Source organism: Musca autumnalis, unplaced genomic scaffold (genome assembly GCF_047663935.1).
Source record: "Musca autumnalis isolate F117 unplaced genomic scaffold, ASM4766393v1 scaffold_3, whole genome shotgun sequence".
Taxonomy (NCBI): domain Eukaryota; kingdom Metazoa; phylum Arthropoda; class Insecta; order Diptera; family Muscidae; genus Musca; species Musca autumnalis.
This window is the reverse complement of record NW_027411866.1, coordinates 50012192-50030219: the sequence shown is the minus strand read 5'-3', so window position 1 is coordinate 50030219 and position 18028 is coordinate 50012192. Positions and strand designations below refer to the sequence as shown.

At 37.0% G+C, this 18028-nt stretch overlaps 1 protein-coding gene across 19 annotated transcripts in view; it reads right to left on the bottom strand.

Moving 5' to 3' along the window:
- NfI (Nuclear factor I) overlaps positions 1–18028 on the bottom strand; it is a 77755-nt gene that overhangs the window by 53869 nt on the left and 5858 nt on the right. For 15 of the 19 annotated variants that reach the window (XM_073975818.1, XM_073975830.1, XM_073975826.1 and 12 more), the window contains exon 2: positions 15505–16210. The gene's annotated coding sequence lies outside the window, so the exon portion shown is untranslated. Of the gene's footprint in view, positions 1–15504; positions 16211–16387; positions 16462–18028 lie in introns of those variants that run through there. The other 4 variants (XM_073975824.1, XM_073975828.1, XM_073975823.1 and 1 more) reach the window with 2 other exon arrangements.

The following is an 18028-nucleotide window of genomic DNA, read 5'->3' as shown; positions in this document are numbered from 1 at the left end:
ATAGTTATTAAATGGGTGTTAACTTTGAATTTTCGAAGAAAGTATAACATTTTGAGGTTATGTACGCTTTTAAAGTTTCGGCAACATTCGGCAATGATGGTGAAAATTGAAATTGGTTCATTAACTCGTGCCGAATGCAGACAATTTAATGTGATTTTGCGTAAATTTGCTCGACAAGAATTATACAACTTTTTTATGCTACCATATTTTCCATAATATTGATTTTTTGAAGTCAGGGTTAAACCTCTTACCAAATAATGTTAGCAAAATTGTAGTCTACAGTATTCTGCTGTGTTCTAAAGTCAAATTATTTACAAATCTTTTATAAATATATACAGTTATAGTCAAAATATGTCACATCATAATGTGGGATTTTCAAGGTAATAATTTGAAGGCATATTCACATTAAAACTAAAACGAAAAACAACAAAAAGCTTCTGAACTTATCGGACGTCGATGCCTTCAATTCTGTAGACAAATAACAGACCTTCCAGTTTTTGTCCCCAAAGGGTTAAGGTACCAGTTGTGTATTTGGTCCATAAAGGGTTAATTTTTTGGCCCACGTTGTTCCATTTTTCTCCCTGAATCTAAAAACGCTATATTAACTTAAACCAAATACTTGTTTTAACTTTAAGACTTTTGGCCAATAAAATGGTCCGTTTGACCTATAGTGCATGGCCTGGAATGAAAATAGGCTATATAATTTTTTGAAATTTTGTGTTGATCTGGAGATATAGCATCAAAACCGGAGGCACCTCCAAAAAATTTAGATTTTGTATGCAAATATCTTTAGAACTATTACAAATACAATCTCCAAACTTTGTATGTGTGACGGAATTTGATGTAGAAATAAATGTGCCAAATTATATCGAGTATGGTTCAGATTTGGATATAGCTCCCATCTACATATATTTTCGGCCGATTTCCTTATTTTATGCACCAAGCACGCTATATATGTCCAATTTCGCTGAAATTTAGAATGTGTGATGGATATTGGCCTAGAAATATATGTGCCAATTTATTTTGAAATCGGTTCAGATTTGGATATAGCTCCTATATATATTTTCTGCCGATTTCATGTATTTGATGCACCAAACACACTATATAGGTCCAAATTCACTGAAATTTGGAATGTGTTACAGAACATGGTCTAGAAATAAATGTGCCAAATTATATTGAAATCGGTTCAGATTTGGATATAGCTCCCACATATATATTTTCGGCAGGTTTTCCGCATTTGATGTACCAAACACGCTATATATGTCCAATTTTGCTGAAATTAGGAATGTGTAACGGAATTTGGTCTAGACTTGGATATAGCTCAGATTTGGATATAGCTCCAATATATATTTTCTGCCGATTTTCCACATTTGATGCACCAAACACGCTATGTATGTCCAATTTCGCTGAAATTTGGAGGGTCTGACGAAATTTGTACTAGAAATAAATGTGCTAAATTATATCGAGATCGGTTCAGATTTGAATATAGCTCCCATATATATTTTCGGCCGATTTCCTGTATTTTATGAACCAAGCACGCTATATATATCCAATTGCGCTGAAATATGAAATGTATGATGGATATTGGCCTAGAAATATATGTGCCAATTTATATCGAAATCGGTTCAGATTTGGATATAGCTCCTATATATTTTCTGCCGATTTCATGTATTTGAGGCACCAAACGCGGTATTTATATCCAATTTCAATAAAATTTGGAACGTGTGACTGAACTTGGTCTAGAAATACATGTGCCAAATTATATCGAAATCGGTTCAGATTTGGATGTAGCTCCCATATATATTTTCGGCCGATTTCCTGTATTTTATGCACCAAACTCGCTATATATTTGGAATGCATAACGGGATTCGCTCTAAACATAAATGTGCTAAATTATATCGAAATCGGTTCAGTTTTGGATATTGCTCCTACATATATTTTTGGCCGATTTTCTGTATTTGATACATTAAACACGCTATATGTGTCCAATGTCGCTGCAATTTGGGATGTCTGACGGAATTCGTTCCAAAAATAAATGTGCCAAATTATATCGAGACCGGTTCAGATTTGGTCACACTATGTATGTCCAATTTCACTGAAATTTGGAAAGCGTGACAGAATTAGTTCTAGAAATAAATGGGACAAATTGTATCGAAATCGGTTCAGGTTTGAATATAGCTCCCATATATATTTTCGGCCGATTTTCCGCATTTGATGCACCAAACACGCTATATATGTACAATTTCGCTGAAATTTGGAATGTGTAACGGAATTTGGTCTAGACATAAATGTGCCGAATTATATCGAAATCGGTTCAGATTTGGATATAGCTCTCATATATATTTGATGCACCAAGTACGCTATATATGTCCAATTTCGCTGAAATTTGAAATGTGTTACAGAACTTGGTCTAGAAATAAATGTGCCAAATTGTATCGAAATCAGTTCAGATTTGGATATTGCTCCTATATATATTTTCGGCCGATTTTCTGTATTTGATGCATCAAACACGCTATATGTGTCCAATGTCGCTGCAATTTGGGATGTCTGACGGAATTTGTATCAAAAATAAATTTGCATTAGTAAATTTACAATCTTGTCATCAACTTGTTACTCGACCATTAGGCAGTTCAAGCATAGACTGTGTTTTTAGCAATATAAAAGAAATAATATCAGTATATTCAATAGAAAATAATTTCACAGATCACAATATGATAGTCTGTGCAGTGAAATTGCATGTTCCTGTATTGCAAACTGTTTGCGAAAAGCGTTGCACAATAAATTATGAAGATGTTGGAAAGTTCCTTGACATGCATTTAACTATCAATGAAAGTGGTAACTGTTCTGGATTATGTAAAGATGTTATAGATGTTTTTTCATCAGCACTCCAGCAATGTTCTACAACTTCTGTCAGACAAGTTAGTATTAAAAGGAAAATAAATCCATGGATGACAGATGCATTAGAAAGTTTAATTGAATATAAAAAGAAGCTTTTACGACAGAGAAGGAAAAATAGGGGAAATAAGATCATTTGTGATACACTTAAAATGTTAGGTAATATGATAAAGAAGTGCAGCACGGATTTAATGAATAACTACTACAAAAATGGCCTAGAAAAGTGCAATGGTGATGTTAAAAAAACATGGAGATTTCTAAATAAACAATTCGGGAAACAGAAATCAAGTCTTCCAATAATTTTGGCAGGAAATGGCATTCGTCTGACTTCTTGTCAAGAAAAAGCTAACTATTTTATCAAACACTTTTCTGATTCAGTAGTAAATTTACGTGCCAAAATACCTTCATTTCCTACAGACAATGTAAATAAGCTAAGGACACTGGTCACAACAAGTAAGATTTTTCGATTTGAGCCGATTACTTCGGATGAAATAGAGGATATATTGGGAACAATGAATAGCTATAAAGCCCCAGGATTCGATAAAATTACGTCTAAATTGCTTTTAACGCGAAAAGAAGCTATGTGTCAAATTTTTACATTGATTTTCAATTTTATGATAAATGAATCAGTCTTTCCTGATATTTTAAAGATACAAAAAATAACGCCTATACCAAAATATCCGAATACACATTTAATAGAGAACTTCAGACCTATTGCTACACTCTCTACGGTCAGCAAGGTAATTGAGAAAGTTATGTTTTTACAACTTTCGGATTATTTGGAGAGCAATAAATTCATGTTTGAGCGTCAATATGGGTTCACAAAAGGTTCTGGGACAAGTGAATGCGTAGTGAGTCTTATTGATTGTATATGTGGTGGTTTAGATAGAGGTCACAAGGGTGTAGCGGGTGTGTTTTTTGATCTTACTAAAGCATTTGACTTAGTGGATCACGACATACTCCTACAAAAACTTAAATTCATTGGGCTATGCTCTAAATCCATTTTGCTGCTTAAATGTTACTTGAGCAATAGGAGGCAATACGTGCAAGTAGAAGATAGTATGAGCGACGTGCTACCGGTAACATGCGGAGTACCGCAGGGAAGTGTACTCGGACCCTTACTGTTCAAGATATATGTTAATGACTTAAAAAATATTAATTTTTTTGGCAAACTATTTATGTTTGCTGATGATATCTGTCTTCTTTATGACTACAACTATGGAAGGGTATTGCAAACTCAAATCGAATACGATGCTTCAATTTTGTGTGAGTATTTAAGGCTTAATAAACTCTCACTGAATCCAAGTAAAACGAAGTTTGTAAAATTTAGACCTTATGCTTCGAAGAATGATGAAGTAGTTAGCGTACATATAGATGGTCATGTAATTACAGAATCGAAAGGTGTGAAATACCTTGGTGTGTACATGAATCGCAACTTGTTGTGGGAGGATCACATCTGTAAATTAAAGTCAAAAATTGCATCTGGCATAGGTGTTTTACAAAAATTCAAGAACAAGCTTAGTACTGATTTGAAAATGGTTCTTTATAAATCGCTGATTCATTCACACTTGACATATTTACCCATGGTATACGCATCAAGGAACACAACATATCTAAAGTCACTGCAGTCAGCTCAAAACAGAGCATTAAAAATTGTTTTCAATCTACCGCAAAGACACTCTACTTTGGAGCTTTTTCAAAATTTCGCTTCTACCGTTCTACCAATCAAAGGTTTATACAAACAACAAATAATTACGTATGTATTTAAATGTATTAAAGGAGTAGGATCGCATACTATAAATTTTGACTCAAACATCTCGATTACACACAGGAGAACACGACAAGCGAGGAATTTATGCATTGCCCGTTGTCGTTTAGAATTAACTAAACAACGAGTTGCTTATAGTGGTCCCACCGAATATAATTGCCTTCCTATATGTTTAAGGGAAATCAATGAAATTTCCCGTTTCAAACAAGAACTTAAGAAACACTTAATTGGAAATATTGAAATACTTCTGTCATTTTAGGACATTGTCTTAAAATTTTAATCCTTTTATTATTTTATTTTTCATTTACATTCCTTAAATATTGTATGGAATAATTTAAACGATTGTATATTTGCCAGCTAGCCTCTAAAAAGCCATTTGGCGCAGAGGCATTATTATAATGTAAATATTTTTAATAGCTAATAAAGAAGAAGAAGAAAAAAAAAAAAAAAAAAAAATATCGAGACCGGTTCAGATTTGGGCACACTATGTATGTCCAATTTCACTGAAATTCGGAACGGAATTCGTTCTAGAATTAAATGGGACAAATTATATCGAAATCGGTTCAAATTTGAATATAGCTCCCATATATATTTTCTCCTGATTTTCTGTACTTTATGCACCAAACACGCTATGAATGTTCAATTTCAATGAAATTTGGAATGTGAGACGGGATTTGGCCTAAAAATAAATTTGACAAATCATATCGAGATCGGTTCATATAGGAATATAGCTCCCATATATATTTTCGACCGATTTCATGTTTCTGTTACTTATGTTGAATTTCAATGAAATTTTGAAGACTTTTTGAATTGACCAAGGCTACAGCTATTAAATATCATATCTTTGAGAGACTTCTTAAGATTTATGTTTTATTATGATATATCTAAATCATTAGGAATACTTATGGGCGGAAAGGAGTGTTACCTCCTGAAACATACAAAAATGCCATAGTAGCTCCATAACAACCCAGAAGAGGTATATAACGCCTTCATATCTCCTATATTTATTCGTTAAAATATTAAAATCTTTAATATGATTATGCATTCCATTATATTTTATCGTAGTCGGGGCAGCAAAGCTAACCGGGTTCAGCTAGTATTATATAAAAATCACAATGAATATTTCCTTTCTAACGCTCATATCTCAGCCAATTTTTGTTCGATTTTTGCAACCTATGCCAGTCTACCTGTACTTTAAAATTAGCAAATAAAAAGTTTTCCATTTTGTAAAATTTGAAAGTGGCCATAATCCTTTATGCAATCATAGGATTGAATCTTCAACAAAAAAGTTGACAACACTGTTGCTATCGGTAGGAATTAGCGACAACTTTATTTTGGTTGTTAACTTACCAAAAAATTTATTAATTACCGAATTATAAGCATTTTAATTTTACTGACTTTTGTCGGTAACTCGAAAAATGAGTTTCAGAATTCCACTACTGATATATGATATATATCGGTCAACTCCTTTGGGTTCCTCCCCGCGAATTATTAGAAATGTTCGCAAAAGAATTATTCCAGTTGTAATTCGAATTATTCCATTTGTAATTCGAATAATTCAACATGTAATTCCAATTATTCCATTTGTAATTCGAATTATTCTATTTGTAATTCGAATTATTCCATTTGTAATTCGAATTCTTTTGTTTGTAATTCGAAAAGGATTTTTGTTTCGAATTACAAATGGAATAATTCAATTTAAAAAGGGAATAATTCGAATTTCAAATGGAATAATTCGAATTTCAAATGGAATAATTCGAATAACAAATGGAATTCTCGAATCACAAATGGAATTCTCGAATCACAAATGAAATGTTACGAATTCCAACTAAAATGTTTCGAATTACATCTGAAAAGGGTGTAGACAAGAAATAAAAAGCTTCAATTTAAAATTCACAAATGGAAATTTGCAATGTTGTACGTATAAATAAATGGGGGCTCCAAATGGCAAAAATTGTCTGGCAACAACATCTAATATGCCTGATGATGTTAACCTAACCAGTTAACGAAATGATCGTCGCATAGCGGTTGATGTGTAGGACTTCGCTAGACATCATTTTTCAATAGAATCTCCTTAGGTCATATAGCTCGATTAATTAAATTAATTAAAAATCTCACAAATAATGACCTTCCCCCTAAAACGGCAAATTAAAAAAATAAAAAAGAACAAGTAAAAAAGTATCAGTCGGCTATGCCGACAGAGATATACCCTCAGTCTGTGTGAATTGACACTTTCAATCATCAACCTAATGCCGGCTGGGCAGATTTTGTGGTCCTTTTTTGGGTTGAAACTCGAAAGTGTTGTTGTTGTTGGAGGATGTACTTGAAGGAATGGACCGACATAGTCGATTTTAGAAACGGATCTTATTTTGGTAGTCATTTCAGTTGGACACCGTATAACTTAAAGCGTTTGGACCACTATGTCAAGTAGAATGGACTTGTCCATGAAGAAGATATTATCGCTTTAACAGGACCACATAGAGTAACATTGGTAAATTTTCCAAAGGACCTTCGAACAGATCCTAAAGTGCGCTTGAACAAAAATGTTGAACTTTTGTGATGGAGTTAACCTAAGGAGAGGACCGATATGGACCATTTCTGAAGTAAAAGTTTCTTGGACTAAATATTAGGAGAACCAATTTGAGAGTTTTTAAACTTTTGGGTAGGAGGTATCGGTGGGTGCACACCGATAGTGCCCATCTTCGAACTTTAAGTTTGAATAAAATATTACGAAGGCCAAATTTTTGAACATCTCCGTAATTTTTTGTAGGAGGTACTCAAAGGAGTGGACATATTGAAACCTATGTCGATGGAAATGTCACGATGTGCAATGTATGGACCAAACCTGTTACTCCTGTCAAGAGTTATCTGCTCACACTTTTTCCGAACATTTTCGAACCTTTGTGGGGGAGGTTCCTGAAGGAGTGGACCGATATGGCGTATCTTCGGAAAATATTATGAAGGCCAAATTTTGACCCGTCGGCAGATCCATTCGAGAGTTATCTTGCGCTACAGCCACTGCACATGGTACCATAGGGTTCTTTACAGCTTTCGGGCCATTTTCGAAGGAAGTATGGACTTGCCCTTAAAAAAATTGTACCATTCTAATGGGGGCAGCGAATACAAGTTGTTGAAAAAAATCAAAAAATCAAATTGTGTGTGGGAGGTACCCGAAGGAGTGGACCGATATAGTCCATATTCGAACCTGATCTATGTCTGGTTAAAAAAATTTACGAATTGCAAAGTATTGACTAAATCGGTTACTGCCTAAGAGAGTTAAAAAAAAACTTTGAACTTCTGTGGGGGAGTTTGGGACCGATATGGCCCATATTCGAAGTTAAACTAAATTTGGCCAAAATGTTACGAAGTGCAAAATTTGGTTTGAGTCGGTATATCCGTATATACGTGCGTCAATATCAGGCAAGCCCTAAAAATTCCCTTAAATATTGAAGCATTTTTAGCTTAGGAGAACCGATTCGTCTTTTGGCAAAATATCTTCCCCAATTTTAATGCGCATTGGACAATAAATGTGACCTGTACTTTGTTTATAAAAATACATGGACAGACAGTCAGACGGACATGTGTAAATCGACACAGAAAGTGATTCTATGTATATATATAGAAGAAATTATGGGTCTATCTCGTTTCCTTTTGCATGTTACAAACTAATACACTAGAACATAATACCCCTTATCACAGTGTGATTTAGGGTATAAATAGAGTGACTTCGCTAAGCGGCATAGTTGCGAAAAAGAAGCTTAATTTCAATCTTGTATCTAATTATAGTAAACGTAACATCTACACAATGCGGATAGCGAGGTGACGTAACAGACCTTTGTTATTATCCTCGTTCTATATTCTATCTCTTAATAGACATAGATCCCATTATTTTATAAGTCGTTATAACCATGTACGTGTTTCCGTCCCTACGTTCTAGCCCCCATAGAACGGTACCTCCAGATTTTTCGGTATTTTGAAGGTTTGAGCCACATTATCATATCGAAATGTCCGAAATTTGGTATTTAGTATTCGATACGGGTATAAAACATGCCTACAGAAAATTGTTGGTATACTCGTAGATAATAATGCATAATAATAATAATTGTTCCACAAACATCCCAGACGTTACAAGGGAGTCTTCTCTCATATCAATGAGTGCACTCCGATTCATATTAGCTCAGTGATATGGGCTATTGTTTATCGCCGAGTCCGAACGTCGTGTCTTAAGACACCACTTGTAGAGAAGTTTTACATGGCTAAAAGACTCAGGAAATGTTGCCAACATTACTGGGGGTATTTTGCCACCGTTGAAAATTTGATGTTGCCTGGCCTGGGAATGGCACCCACGAGCTTCTACGTGCAAGGCGGGTGTGCATACCGTTGCACCACGGTGGGTGGGACTCGTATATGTACGTTTTAATATAGCTCCCATAGAAGTGGTATTGCGGGTTCTCAGATTGGAAGGTATTATGATACCGTTTGTAGTGACTGTAACATTGTATTTCGGATTCTCAATTGGTAGAAAATCTCCACGATGAAAATAATCAATAACCTCCAGATTTTACGCATTTTAAAGGTTGTACACGCATCGTGCAAATTTTGGAATCTGAATGCGTAGAAAACATCGACACCTCAACAACTCATTGGTATTAAACCTTGTTTAAAATAACGAAATATTCTTCAGTTATCCGGGCCGAAGAGCTTAGTACTCATCATCATCTTCAAACCAAGTTTAAGGTTAAGGTTAGTTAAGGTTTAACCTAACCTAATCTAATTGCTGGGTCAAATCTATATTGCTGTATGGCTGTACGACGTTTTAAACAAGCGACTACTCGGAAAGTTCAAGTATTTATTTACCGTTGTTCCTCGATATAGAGGGGGCTTTCAATAACGTGAAGCTTGAATCAATCCACAATGCTCTCAGCAACACAGGCATTTCCTCCATCCTTGTGGAATGGATTGATGGGATGCTGAAAAGTAGAATCATTAACTCATGCATAGGAGAGAGTACCGTGAGAAAATCTGTTAACAGAGGCACTCCGCAGGGAGGAGTTCTCTCACCCCTGCTATGGCTTCTGGTAATAAATGAAATACTTTTGTGCTTCGACCGGCTGAAGATCAAAGTAGTTGCTTATACTGCTGATGTGGTTGTGCTGTTAAGTGGCACATTCCTGCCAACCCTGTCTGAGCTCATGCAAAGAGCCTTAGTACAACTTGCACAATGGACCCAGAACAACGGTCTGGGAGTAAATCCGGAAAAAAACAGAGCTTGTACTATTCACTAAGAAACGCAAAATTCTCAATTTCGAGCCTCCAGTCCTGGACGGGGTGGCCATGGAACTTTCTACGGAAGCTAAATACCTCGGCACTATTCTGGACCATCGCTTGTCATGGAAAAGAAATGTAGAGGAGCGAACGAAGAAAGGACTCATGGCACTCTATTCCTGTAAGAAATCCATTGGGAAAAGCTGGGGATTGAGACCACAGATCATACACTGGCTGTATGTAACCGTGGGTCTGCCTATACTTACCTATGGTGGCCTGGTCTGGTGGCAAGCTCTTGGGAACAAAGCGTTACTTTCCAAATTATCAAAGAACCGCGTCACTGCTGATTATCGGATCGAAGCACTCCTCAAGCTGCTTTAAACGTCATCCTGGATCTCCAACCTCTGGACATCCTAATCCAGTTTCAGGCGGCGAGAACTGCTTTTAGACTCCGAAAGTCAGGGTGTTGGCGTGGTTGACACTTTGGACACTCGAATGTCCTGAAACTAGTTGATAGTCGACTTGAGTAAGGTGACAATGGTTGCGTAAGCAATTGTATGCCTACCTCATTCAAGTTTGACTCCTTAACTGTTATCTTCCCAAGCAGAGACGCATGGGCTGAGTGCATATCTCGTCTGGACGGTCTGGCAATTTACACAGACGGATCCAAGATGGAAGAAGGTACTGGCGTTGGCGTCTACTGCGAGAATCCACTAATTAAAAAATCATATAAGCTTGACGATAATTGTAGTGTTTTTCAGGCGGAGATTCTTGCTATCAAGAAAGCAGCTGAATTGGTGAAAGGGCTTGAAGACAGTCTTACAGGACCGGTGACTATATATGTCGATAGTCAAGCGGCCCTCACGGCTCTCAAGGCACGGACCATAAATTCAAGGTCAATTCTTGATTGTAGGAGAGCTCTGCAGGATATACACGATATCGTAAAGCTATGTTGGGTTCCGGGTCACAGCAACATCATGGGAAACGAGGTAGCAGATAAACTGGCTCGAGGTGGCTCTAGGTCTATCGACTTATCGTTTGATGAAACCGTCCGGCCACCGATGTGCCACTACATCGGCAAACTTCGGGAGATCTTCACACATCAAAGATGGCTATTGGAACCTGGTTGTAGGGTATCCAAGGCAATCTGGCCTGTGGTTTCTCGTCGAAGAACGGCTTCCTCCTCTCACTTGATAAGTTAGGGATGAAAATCGCGGTGGGACTTATTACAGGTCACTGCAGAGTGAGGTCCCTAACTTCAAAATGGGACGACAGTGGCATTGACTACTGCAGACTATGTGAAGATGCTTTGTAGGTGCCCCATGTTACAAACAAGGAGATACCGTACACTAGGCAGATATGAGATAGACACTCTGACCTTCCTGTCTAACATAGATCCCATCGTCCTACTTAACTTTGTCAGACATCTAGCATGGCTTGGCAAGGGTCCTTAACAACCCTTAATAATCAGACTCTTTTAAATCTTCCATATAATTTCTTGGCGTCAATCTCTACATCTCCTACACTCACCATCATCTCATCATCTCTATCCTGCATCAACACTCTATCATCTCCTTCATCTTTAATCATCTCAACAACACACCTCCATCATCTTTAAATAGCCTACACAGGATGAACACAATGGACCAACGGTCTCCGAATGAAGCAGTCACCTATTCTAATAGAGGGTTGTGCATCCTTAAACCTAACCCAACCGTTGCTTGCAGTAACTTCTGAAAATCTTCTGTCCTACCAAAGTATCAAATTCACAACTGCTGCTCCCAGCTAGAGTAAGTTGATTGCCAGTTTTGAATGATGGTGTGTACACTTTTTAACCTTTTTGTCTCAAAAGTGATTTCCTGTAGCGGGAATGAATGAACTATTGCCTATTAATGACTAAAATAACGTTTATTCCATTTATGTATTAAACAAGTGAGCCAAGGCTATAGTCGGGTCGGGACCGACTATGTGATACCCTACACCAATACCCTTGTGCATAAGCTTTTAACTGGTAAAATTTAAAAACTTAAAATTGGGATAACTTAACGCTTTTGCTCTGAATGTCTTCATTAATGCCGGTCAATTTTGTTGAAACGCATTTAAGTACATCGTCAGTACAACTCAAATAAAAAATGGAATAGTGAGATGTATGCCAACCATCAATAGGCTTCTTTCTCTGTGAGACCCCCATCAACCCCCAAAATTTTGTGAGGATCCGAACAAAATTCCGACCTGTGGTGTGATTGCACAAAATATGGAAAAAAGGGATGCATTACCGACTATTGCGATATCTCTGTTGTTTGATCACCTATGACAACCTACTTCACATCGTTGTAAAGGTGATATTTTCTTCTTTCCTTGCCAGATTTTGCTTTCGATATACATAACTCTTACAGAAGAGAGATATTCGCTTTGAAATAAAACTTTGGCCTTTTCTCCAAATAAGTTTTTTTTTCGCATTCCAATCCCTGAATAATATCCGACCATTACCAACTACTACTACAAACTACAAAAAAAATTAAAAAATGGGATGTATTACCGGCTATTGCGATATCTCCGTTATTTGGCCACCTACGCCAAGCTGCTTTACATCATTGTGAAGATGGGATTTTTTACTTTCATATTCAGACTTTAACATAGGGGATGAGAGATACCAAGGAACCGCTTTAACACGGCAAAATCCAGGATTTATCTTGGTCCCTTCTCATCTCAAGGGGACACTGACTTTCCCGTGGTGTCACCTGGTCCGTTAAAGGTAGTGAACTAAAATGTGCTGCGCGTTCACCCATAAGAAAAAAACTTGGGTTGGGCGCCGGGTTAGTAACCCTCCCCTAGAAAAAAGCAGCCTACTATGAAAAAATAAAAGACAAGAAAATCCCTCTAAAGTTGACGAACATGATCTGCGAATCTGCACCTGGAATGTTCGCACTCTTTATAGAGAAGGTGCTGTTTACGCATTGGCGGATGTACTTTAGAAGTACAAGGCGACATTACTGCCATGCAGGAAATACGATGGAATGGGAAAGGCGTCACAACAACACCTAAAGGTGACACACTGTATTATAGCTGCCACGCCATAAAGCATGAGTTTGGTTGCGGATTTGTAGTTGGTCGGAGGTTAAAACACGGAAGACAAGGACGAACAGACCTAAGATATATTTTATGAGCGCTTAGAAGAAACATATGACCGTTGTCCAGCCCATGAAATAAAAATTATTCTACACGATTTTAATGCCAAAATTGGAAAGGAAAATATCGTTGGCCCAATAGTCGGGAAATTCAGTCTCCACAATGAAACATTTGACAATAGTATCATGCTGATAGACTTCGCAGCGGCAAAAAACATGGTCGTTAGCAGCCCCAGATTTAAACATCTCGACATCCATAAGGGCACCTGGCTGTCTCCAGATCAAAAAGCAAGAAATCAAATTGATCACGTTATGATAGATGGAAGACATTCATCGAGTGCGTTCGTTCCGAGGAGCAAATATAGACTCGGATCACTACCTTGTTGCAGCAAAGACACGCACCCGGTTAAACGTCACACCGGTTAAACGCCACAACATATTCCACTCAACTAGTCCAATTGCTTAATCAAAGCACACCTCATCCCAATAACATATCAGCGCAATGATAAAGCATTGCCCACTCCATGCATACATGGATACCAGAGACCTCCACCAAAGAATCCATGGTATGATCAGGAGTGTCGTGCGGCTACCGGCATATAGGGCTACTTTACAATCCGTAGCAACGCGTAACGCACGAGGGAGGTATCGGAAGAAAAGCGGGAGTGTGAAAAAATCGAGATGAACAGGAGCCAAAATGAAGTCCGAAAATTCTAGCAAAGAGTGAAGCATCAAACTGATGGCTTTGGTATAGGCACCTGGTAACTGATACATATACTGTGCTCAGGATATCGAAAGAACATTTTTCAAACCTGCTGGTATCCAATAGCAGCGAAGACGACGAAGATACCACAGATCCAATCTCAGAAATAAACCGGCTGAAGAATAATAAGGCAGCAGGAGCCGATGGCTTACCAGCCGTGCTGTTTAAAACCGGAGGCGACACGCTGATAAGGTTTATTCATCAGCTATTTAGCACCACCTGGCCGCAAGAACGAGCCCCGTCCATAAAAAAGGAGATAAGGCTGTATGCTCTAACTATAGGGGCATAAGTCTACTACCGATTGCCTACATGATCGTGTCAGGAATATTGTGTGAACGACTAAAGCCTATGGTCAACGAGATAATTGGGCCATACCAATGCGGCTTTAGACCTGTCAAATCCACCAATGACCAGATATTTACCCTGCGGCAAGTCCTGGAGAAGACCCAAGAGATGCAGATCGACACTTACCACCTTTTTGTTGGTTACAAAGCAGCCTTGGACAGCCCCCTACGTTCAAAGGTATTCCAATCCATGTCTGAATTTGGTATTCCCGCAAAGCTCATTCAGCCTTGTAAAATGACTTTAACTGGCACGAGTTCCTCAGTTAAAATAGGAAAGAACCTCTCCGAAGAGTTTTGTACCAAAAGGAGCTTCAGGCAAGGCCTTTTGTGTGATCTCTTCAACATCCTGCTGGAAAAGGTTATACGGGAGGCAAACGTCAAAAGAAGTGGCACAATCTACACCAATAGCCACATGTTACTTGCTTATGCTGATGATATGGACATCATGGGACGATCAGTAAAAGAAGTAACTGATACCTTTATGAAGGTCAAAGGAGAATCTGCTGAAGTGGGTCGGGCGGTAAACAGCGGGAAGACCAAGTTGATGGTGTCGACGCGCAATGCGTCCATTGAGCTCGGAACAAATGTTGAAGTGGGTTCCTATAATTTTGAGGTAGTAAAAGACTTCGTCTACCTCGGTACCGCCGTAAACAAAACAAACGGCATCAGTTGTCAAATAAAGAGAAGAATTGTGTTGGCTAAAAGATGCTACTTTGACTTAAGCAAGCAGTTTAAAAACAAAGCCACATCTCGTCAAACAAAAATAACCCTTTACAAAACACTGATACTGCCCGTGCTGATGTATGGTTCCGAAACCTGGGTATTTGCGCTAGCTGGTTACTGATTACAAGGTTTAGATGGACAGACGGACTTTTATTATATTTAAAACTTGAAAGTGGTCCCGCACAAACCACTTTTAATTGATATGATATATAAAATAAAATTATATATGATATATGTAATGATATGATGATAAATTTTGTGAGAAACAAAACGTTATGCCATTTTCTTATTTTCACTTATATGTATATCTGTTTATAGTGAATTCAAAAGCTTGTCAAAATAGCTCATATAGAAAAATTTTCAAATTATTTTGTACGTGAGCTATTTTTTTCGAAACACCTTATAATTAAGATTTTATCTAAACTTAGGTAAAAACTCATCAAAATAAGATACATGGATTCGAGATTGTAAAAAAGTCATAATTCTAGTGTACTCCCTTTATGTGTAAAACTTTTTATATTTATAATGGAAAAACTAGTAAAAATATCGAAAATAGTACATTCCTACATTTGAATAATATTTGTGTCCTCAAGACTTTTCTTATTTATTGATACTTACCAAAACAATAAAATTTGTACGTCAATGTAATTGGGGAAGAACGCAGAAGTAGATAGAAAGTTGAAGAAAGCGCTGAATACTTGTTCATGGGTGCGTTGAAGTACTGCTGCTGCCAAAACTCTGCTTGCGACAAATCCCTGTCCTTTCGATGTTATCCTCTTTAAGTTGACAACCAAAATTTAATGGTTAAAATATTTGAAATTAAGTGGCCACATCATCGGCAACAACATTATCGGCTTCGATGAGCATTTGTCTGGTGGTGGTCTATAGCTGTGAGTTTTTGTTGTGTTGTTACGTTCTCCTAGTCGCTATTATTTTGGCTGCTGGCTGTTTGCTTTTTCTTCTCCTTCTTTGCTATTTTTCTTTGAAATTTATGCATAAGTATTTGTTGACATGTGTTTGTATGTGTGTATGAGTGTGAGAGGTTAAAGATTTATGTGTATTTGTTGATTTATATTTGTTTTGATTATTGAAATTGTTGTTGTCGTTGCTGCTGCAGTTGTTATTTGTTATTATATTGGATTTTATTGTTGTTTTTGTTGTTGTTGTAGGTTTTCAGCCATTTTTTATAGGAACTCAACGAATATCGAACATGTTGCTTTGTTATGTTTTCATGTTGTTGTTACTATTATTATGTTAATAAAAAATATATAATTTTTATTGTTATTGTCTTTTATAGTTGTTGTGCTTAAAACATTTTCATTAGCTGTTGCAGAAATGAAAGTAGAAAAACAAGAAATGAAAACACGAAATATAGCGGGATAGGGTATAAACCATCACGCATGTACGTGAACTTTTGTGATTTATACATATAAATTCGCTCTTCCTTATTTCCGACATTAAAGATTATTTACAGTTTTTTTATTTTGTGCTCACACTTTACCCTGGATTTTTCAAAACTGTGCTTGGTATTAAGGATATGCTAATTTCATGCGACTTATTTTCACTGCAGCCGGGACATTCTGGAATAATATCAAAATTCCACCTCGTAAATTGGAAACAATCCCAACACAAAGGCCAAACTGATTTTCTTGCTATCTTTTAAGAAGGAATCTCGTTTGAGGCCCCATGTTTTGGGATGTCATCTTCCACTTGATCTTTTTATTGGACTTTGGCGATTCCCTGCAGAAATTGTATTGACAAATTTTAAAAAATTATGAAAAAATAGTAATTATTCGAATCCCTTTACCAAGTAGGACTTAGCATTTTTTGTATTAATCGTAGCTCAAGAAAATCGGAGAGTACAATTATTGATAAAAATTGATTTTAAATAATAAATCGCGAAAATTGCATTCAAGCCCACTGTGCAAAATTGTTTTTTCTATTTGGTTGGTCAAAAGAAGTTATGAATATTTCTTTGCAAATAGTTTTTGCAGAATTAGACTTTTTCAAGGCGCGATATCACTGGAACCTTTAGTAAAAAAAAAGCGGAAATATACTAAAATGATTTACTGATGACCAGCATCACCATAGCAAAAAATAAAGGAAATCAAAAATCTTATTTTAAAAAATGTTCCGATTTCACTCAGAAATCCCCACATGGAACTATAATGACAAATTTCTGGGGGAAGTTTTATAGTAAGATAATGTGGCTGAAATCTTCAAGGTACCGATAATCGAGAAATCTTGTTCCAGGGGAAAAGTTTTGTATGTCCAAGGTGGACTAAATATCAAATTTCAGCCATTTTGATAGCTAAAACCTTTAAAATACCGAAAATCGTGGTCCTACATTAAAAATTTTCTGGAGTGGAGATTTTTATGCTGATCAAGAATATTTATACTGTATATGGTCTCCGACGAATATTTCGATGTGTAATAAACAGAATGACAAAAATATTTATCCTATTACCTTCAGGTGCACTGGATCCTGACTATCACCACCGTTATGTGGTAACTAGTTTATGCTATATTCCCCTGCTGCTGGATTTAATTGCAGAATAATAAAGAAATCCGATACTACTTGTATGCTTATTGCATATAAAGTTACGGAGCGGGGCCTAAATAATCCAATACCTGCGGGTACCAGTGATTTGCCTGCGAATCACCCCTCGTCGTTATCTAGCAATCGAGAGCACAGATGTGGGTGTTTGGCATCTGTGGTCGAAGGTATTGCTACAAGCTCACAACCAAAGGGAAAAAGGAAGGATGAGACGGGGAAGGGTATGGAGAGTTTAATCTAGACCTAACCATTTGATACTGACATCTACACTGACTCCCACAGTAACAGCTAGTGAGGAAGGGCGAAATCCTTCACCTGACCAAAGCGGTGGTATATATCAAGGGATATGGTTGCAAACTCGAGGTTTTTGGCAGACAAAACAAGTAAGAAAGTATCAGTCAGCTGTGCTAACGGAGATATACCCTTAGCAACTGACCAAACTATATTTTGAAGAAATTTTTGAAAAAGTTCGAGAGTTATCTTGCACCGTAGCCATTTTAGTATGTGCAGGGTTTTGGAGCTTTTGTGCCATTATCTCAGGAAGTATTGACTTACTCTGGAAAAAAATTACCGTTGTAAATGAGG